This window comes from Amblyraja radiata, unplaced genomic scaffold (assembly GCF_010909765.2).
Source record: "Amblyraja radiata isolate CabotCenter1 unplaced genomic scaffold, sAmbRad1.1.pri scaffold_141_ctg1, whole genome shotgun sequence".
Classification (NCBI taxonomy): Eukaryota; Metazoa; Chordata; class Chondrichthyes; order Rajiformes; family Rajidae; genus Amblyraja; species Amblyraja radiata.
The window spans coordinates 196,626-202,298 of NW_022630497.1; the positions used below are offsets into that span (position 1 = coordinate 196,626).

The following is a 5,673-nucleotide window of genomic DNA, read 5'->3' on the forward strand; positions in this document are numbered from 1 at the left end:
ACTCTACCTGCTGTACTTGCACTTGGCTTGGTTGTATTGATGTATAGCATTACCTGACTAGATTGGATAGCATGCATGCAAACAGAATATTTTCACTGTTTCTCAGTACATGTGACAATAATAAGTGTTTTAATAATAACTCTGAATGCTAACCCTAAAGCTAAACTGCGAGAATAAGTTGCGTTTAATGTCAACAACGGTGTATTCTGTCAAAAGGTGTCGACATTGTGTCCATCCAGAATCAAGAAGAGAATGTACCCGTGGGGTTGAACAGTGGGAGAGGGACAATTGTTGTGAGTTAGCGCATTGTTTAGATGCCGCAGGGAATAAGTTACAGCAACAGCCTGGGGACTATTGTCAGGGCAAGTCGAGGATGGCAGCCGGTTCTCCCTCCCTCCCTCCGTGCAGTGTGTGGGTAGATCCGGCACGTGGCCTGACAGCAACAATATTCCGGTCCCCAGGGCAGTGACGTTTACACCCAGAGATGTTCACAGATCCATACTCAGTCCGGGTCTGGGTTCCTGCAGCGACCTCAGTTCCTTCTTCCCGATCGGACTGAACTTATTCTCCCCCAGCCTGAAACAAGTCGAGGAATAAAGAGGAAATAAACAGGTTAAACAACAGTGTCAATAACAGGGACTGGGGTTAATATTTCAACAACACTTTACAGAACAAAATCACAGGAGAAAGAAGCCCGCGGATGGATGGATGGATCCCCTGATATTTTATCACATTAAACATTAACACAAACACTCACCTGATCCGCTCTAGTCTCGGGAGGTTCAGTATGAGGCGGCGGAGAGCGGGGACACATCGGTCTGTGAGGGAGTTGTGTGTCAGGTCCAGCTCCGTCAGTGAGGGGTTTGTACTGAGAGCGGAGACGAGATCCTCGGCTCCAGAATCTGTGAGACCGACACCGTCCAGCCTGGAGATGAGAGAGAGTGAGGGTGAGGGACACAGAGAGACAGGAGACGGTGTAAATCCCCAGTGTGTATCGGTGACACAATTACTGATCATATTAATGTTCAGTGTCAGACACCCAGTGAGTGTAAACACAATCTCTCACAGTCTGGGACTTACCGCAGTGTCTGTATTTTACAGTCCAGGTTCCTCACAGCTTCAGACACCAGTTTCACTCCGGAATCTCCCAGTTTATTCTCACTCAGCTACAGCTCCGTCACCGTGTGGTTTGTACTGAGAGCGGAGGCGAGATCCACGGCTCCAGAATCTGTGAGACCGACACTGTTCAGCCTGGAGATGAGAGAGAGTGAGGGTGATGGACACAGAGAGTCACAGGTCTAGCAAGCTGCTTTTAAGCTCAAATACATCTCCTGACTTCATACAGACATGACGGACTGGTCTGTAGGCTTTTTTGGGGCCTTGTGCCAGAGAAAAAGCATTTTCTGCTAGGATGCAAAATGCAATTTTTGGCCTTTTGCAAGGTCTAGCTAGCTCCTTTTAAGCTGAAATACATCTCCTGACTTCATACAGACATGAGGGAATGCTTTCTGCACTTTTACAGGCCTTTGTGGGGCTTAAAATGCATTCTCAGCCAGGCAGGCAGCAAAATCCATTTTATGGCCTTTTCCCTGGCTTGGCAAGGTGCTTTTAAGCTCAAATGCATCTCCTGGGTTCATACAGGCATGAGGGAATGTGGTTCCTTTATCTTGACAGGAACGGGGTACTGATTGGGGACGATCAGCCATGATCTGATTGAATGGCGGTGCTGGCTCGAAGGGCCGAATGGCCTACTCCTGCACCTATTGTCTATTGTTTATTAACCTTTTGGGAATCCTGCACCAATACTCCCAAGTCTCATTGTATCTCCGATTTCTGGATTGTCCAGCCTGGAGATGAGAGAGAGTGAGGGTGAGGGACACAGAGAGAGAGACAGGAGACGGTGCAAATCCCCAGTGTTTATCAGTGACACAATTACTGATCATATTAATGTTCAATGTCAGACACCCAGTGAGTGTAAACACAATCTCTCACAGTCTGGGACTTACCACAGTATCTGTATTTTACAGTCCGGGTTCCTCAGAGCTTCAGACACCAGTTTCACTCCGGAATCTCCCAGGTCGTTGTGTCCCAGTCTAAACACAAACAGACAGAGTAAGAAACAAACCCCGGCCGACGAGGCTGAGATAGATAACTTCTCCCAAACGGATATTTATGGAAACACCTCAGCACATTATTGAACAAATCTCTGTGGATGTGGTGTTTGGTGACTTTCACCATTTATTCTCATTCCCCGACCGACAAATGTTCCCCGTGCAGAGAACGGCGACAGGGCAGGCAGGCAACACGCGTGACCCGGGGGAGGGGGTCGATCACCGGTGAGCCGGAGGAGGGGGGGTAAAATAGGAGGGGTGCCCCCGTGCACAGTGACGGCCGCTCGGCCCCATAGAAGGGGTGCTGGACGGAATAACAAAATAGTGAAACAATTTTACAGTTCAGTGTTAGCGTCAAACGGACAGTTACCTCAATTGCTGACACTTGTGCAGAGCCGGTCCCAGCCGCTGGAGACCTTCACACTGAATGCGGCAGCTATCCAGATCGAGGTGGTTGATTGTGTCACAGGGCCTGATGGTATCACAGGGCCTGATGGTATGAGACAGGACCGTACAGTCAATCGGGGTCAGTACCAGTCGACGGAATGAAAGTGTTTTCACAGATCCCAGTGTCTGCTGAGCCAGTGCAGGATTCTGAGACTCAAACAGGTAGTGCAGCGTGTTCAGGAGCCTCCGTTTACCAGCTTCACTCTTTGTGTTTCTAGCCCGGCGTTTAACCTCCTTCTTCACCCAATCAATCACTCGGCAGATTGTTTGATGAGGGAATTGACCCAGAAACTCCTTGAGGATCCCAACTTCCCGTGGGGAGGAGAGACCAGCGACAAAACGGACAAATACTTCAAATCGCCCGTCTGTCCATGCCATGTGGACTTCAATGAGGAGTGTCGGATATCCCCGCGATCTACAGTCAGGAATTGTGCGAGTGCGGCTACAAACTCTTGGATGGTGGGTTGCGGGAAGGTGTACACCACGCTCCGGGCAGAATCCTCTCTCTCCAAACGTTCCATCAGGAACCCGGACAGGAACTGGGAAGGCTGCAGATTGTATTTGATCAAATCTTCATCTGTGAACACAAACTTCTTCTCGGCCACTCCAGTGAAGGCCATCTGACCAAGCTTCAGTAACTCCTCACGGGGGTTCTCAATCTCACGGCCGTGGTTTTTCAGGATGTTGTAAATAAAGTGGCAATATAGTTGGGTGTTGGTCTTGGGAACTTGCTGCGGGTCCCAGTGTGTTTGTGTGAAGAAGGGGCCCAATGTCAGGACAAGGATCCAGCAGTAGGAGGGGTTGTAGCTCATGGTGTACAGGATCTCGTTCTCCTTCACGTGTTTGAAAACAGCTGCTGCCACCGTCTGATCTTCAAAATACCTGGTGAAATATTCCTTCCGTTCCTCACCACCAAATCCCAGGATTTCAGCCCGGACACTGATCTCTGCCTTTTCCAGTAAATGTAACGCAGTGGGGCGGGTGGTCACTAGCACTGAACACCCTGGGAGCAGCTTGTGCTGGATTAAACTGTACACAATGTCAGACACTTCACACCACCGACTCAGGGATCTGGGCACTGGTGCTTAGGTTCGGTGTCTCTCCGACTGTCAGCAAAATCAATTCTGCCCTTGAATTCATCCAGACCGTCGAATATAAACAGCAATCCCTCTGGGTTCTTCCAGACCTCTCCTAGCATATTCCCAAAGTATGGATACTGTTCCAGAATCAGTTCCCTCAGGTTTATTCTGTCTTTAATCATGTTCAAATCCCGGAATTTGAAACTGAAGACAAACTGGAATTGTTGGTATATTTTCCCCGTGGCCCAGTCATGAACAATCTTTTGCACCATTGTTGTTTTTCCGATCCCCGCGACTCCGGCCACGGCAGACGAACTCCCAGATTCGGATTTGCTCGCCGAAATGTTCTGGAATAACTGATCAGTTCGGATTTTTTCAAACTCTCCCCCGAGATGTTCCTCTCTCCACTCTTCATGGGCCCGGCCTCTTGCCAGCAGCTCATGTTCCACCAGTGTCCGATCTCGAACAGTGGAGATGACTGTGAGCTCAGCGTATCGATCAAGCAGCTGGAAAACCTTAACCTTCTCGTTCATCAGGATGGTGTTCACTCTCAGTGTTTCAGTCTGTGCTTGCAGAGTCTCCTTGTGCTTCTGCTGAACATCTTTTATCAGGTGAGATAAACAAGAGGTCCTGAAATTAGATTCATCACGCAAAGAAAAACACATTCACGGATTCTTATATTACGGTTATTAGTTGACTGTGTTATTGATCATATGTTATCTGATAGTTATTGTTATTTATTGGTCAACTAAACAGAATATTTGGACAAGTACAGGGATTGGAAAGGTTTAGAGGCGCGACTCGCATTGCAGCGGCCCCTGCAGCCTGTCTGTCTTTGTTTATTTGTTGTCTAGTTGAATGTAGTTTGTTGTGTTCTTTTATACTGTTTTTAACTGTGTATATGTGGGGGGCGGGGGGAAACTTTTAAAATCTCTTCCCTGCACGGGAGACCCGACCTTTCCCTGTCGAGTCTCCATTGTCGTTGGGGCCTAGCACCGTGGAGCGGCCTCCAACCGGAACGACCTGGGGGCTTCAGTCGCGGAGTTTGAGTACTTACCATCGTGGGGCTGGCCGGCCTCGGAGCATGGGGAGCGGTGGTGGCTCGCTGCTGCGGCCCGACTTTGGAGGCTCCGGCCGCAGGCCCGGTGGACTGGACATTGGGAGCTCGCGCGTCCGGGTGGGAGACCGCTTTTCGGAGCTCCCGCAACACAACTTCTCCCGCCTGTGTCGCGGGGTTGGAACGACCCGGAGCGGGGCCGTACATCGCCCGGCGCGGCCTTAACGGCCGTGGGACTTACCATCGCCCGCCTGGGGGCTTTAACATCGGGAGAAAAATGGAACACAGGGGAGAGAAAAGACTTTGCCTTCCATCACAGTGAGGAGGAGATTCTCTGTGATGGATGTTTGTGTGAATTGAATTGTTTGTGTGTCTTGTAGAATTGAATTGTTTGTGTGTCTTGTCTTTGCGTGATGAATCTTGTTTCTTTTTTTATGGCTGTAGAAACAGAGTTTCGTTTGAGCCTCATTGAGGTTCAAATGACAATGAATAAATATTATATTGTATTATAATATTGGACAATCGTGGCTGGTCGGGAGAGCTTAAATGGGGCATTTTGGTCGGCATGAACAAATTAGATAGAAGATCCTGTTGCCGTGCTGTGTGATAGTGTAAATCTATCGCTACAACTCTAAATTCAAGAGTAATCAACGCGGGAATGAAAGAGTTTCCCGTAAAGTGGGTGGTGCGAGTTATGCCGTCATTCATTAGATAGTGTACTTCCACTATTTGAGACTATCAATGACGTGTCTGTCCATAATCGCAGAGGACTGGAGAGTACCCAGGATTGTTCCTTTGTTTATAGAAGGAAGTAGAGATGAACCAGGACATAAACCTCGTCAGTGGTTAGGAAGCCATTGGAGAGGGATTGTTGGAATATGATTTGCTCGCACATGGAATAGAATATGACTACTAGGGAAAGTCAGCGTGACTTTGAAACATAGAGACATAGAAAATAGGTGCAGGAGGAGGCCATTCA

The 5,673-nt window shown here is 48.7% G+C and overlaps 1 pseudogene; it reads right to left on the minus strand.

Annotated features, from left to right (window-relative positions):
- Positions 1 to 399: 399 nt before the first annotated feature.
- LOC116969839 lies at positions 400 to 3,037 on the minus strand (annotated as a pseudogene).
- Between the last annotated feature and the right edge of the window lie 2,636 nt (positions 3,038 to 5,673).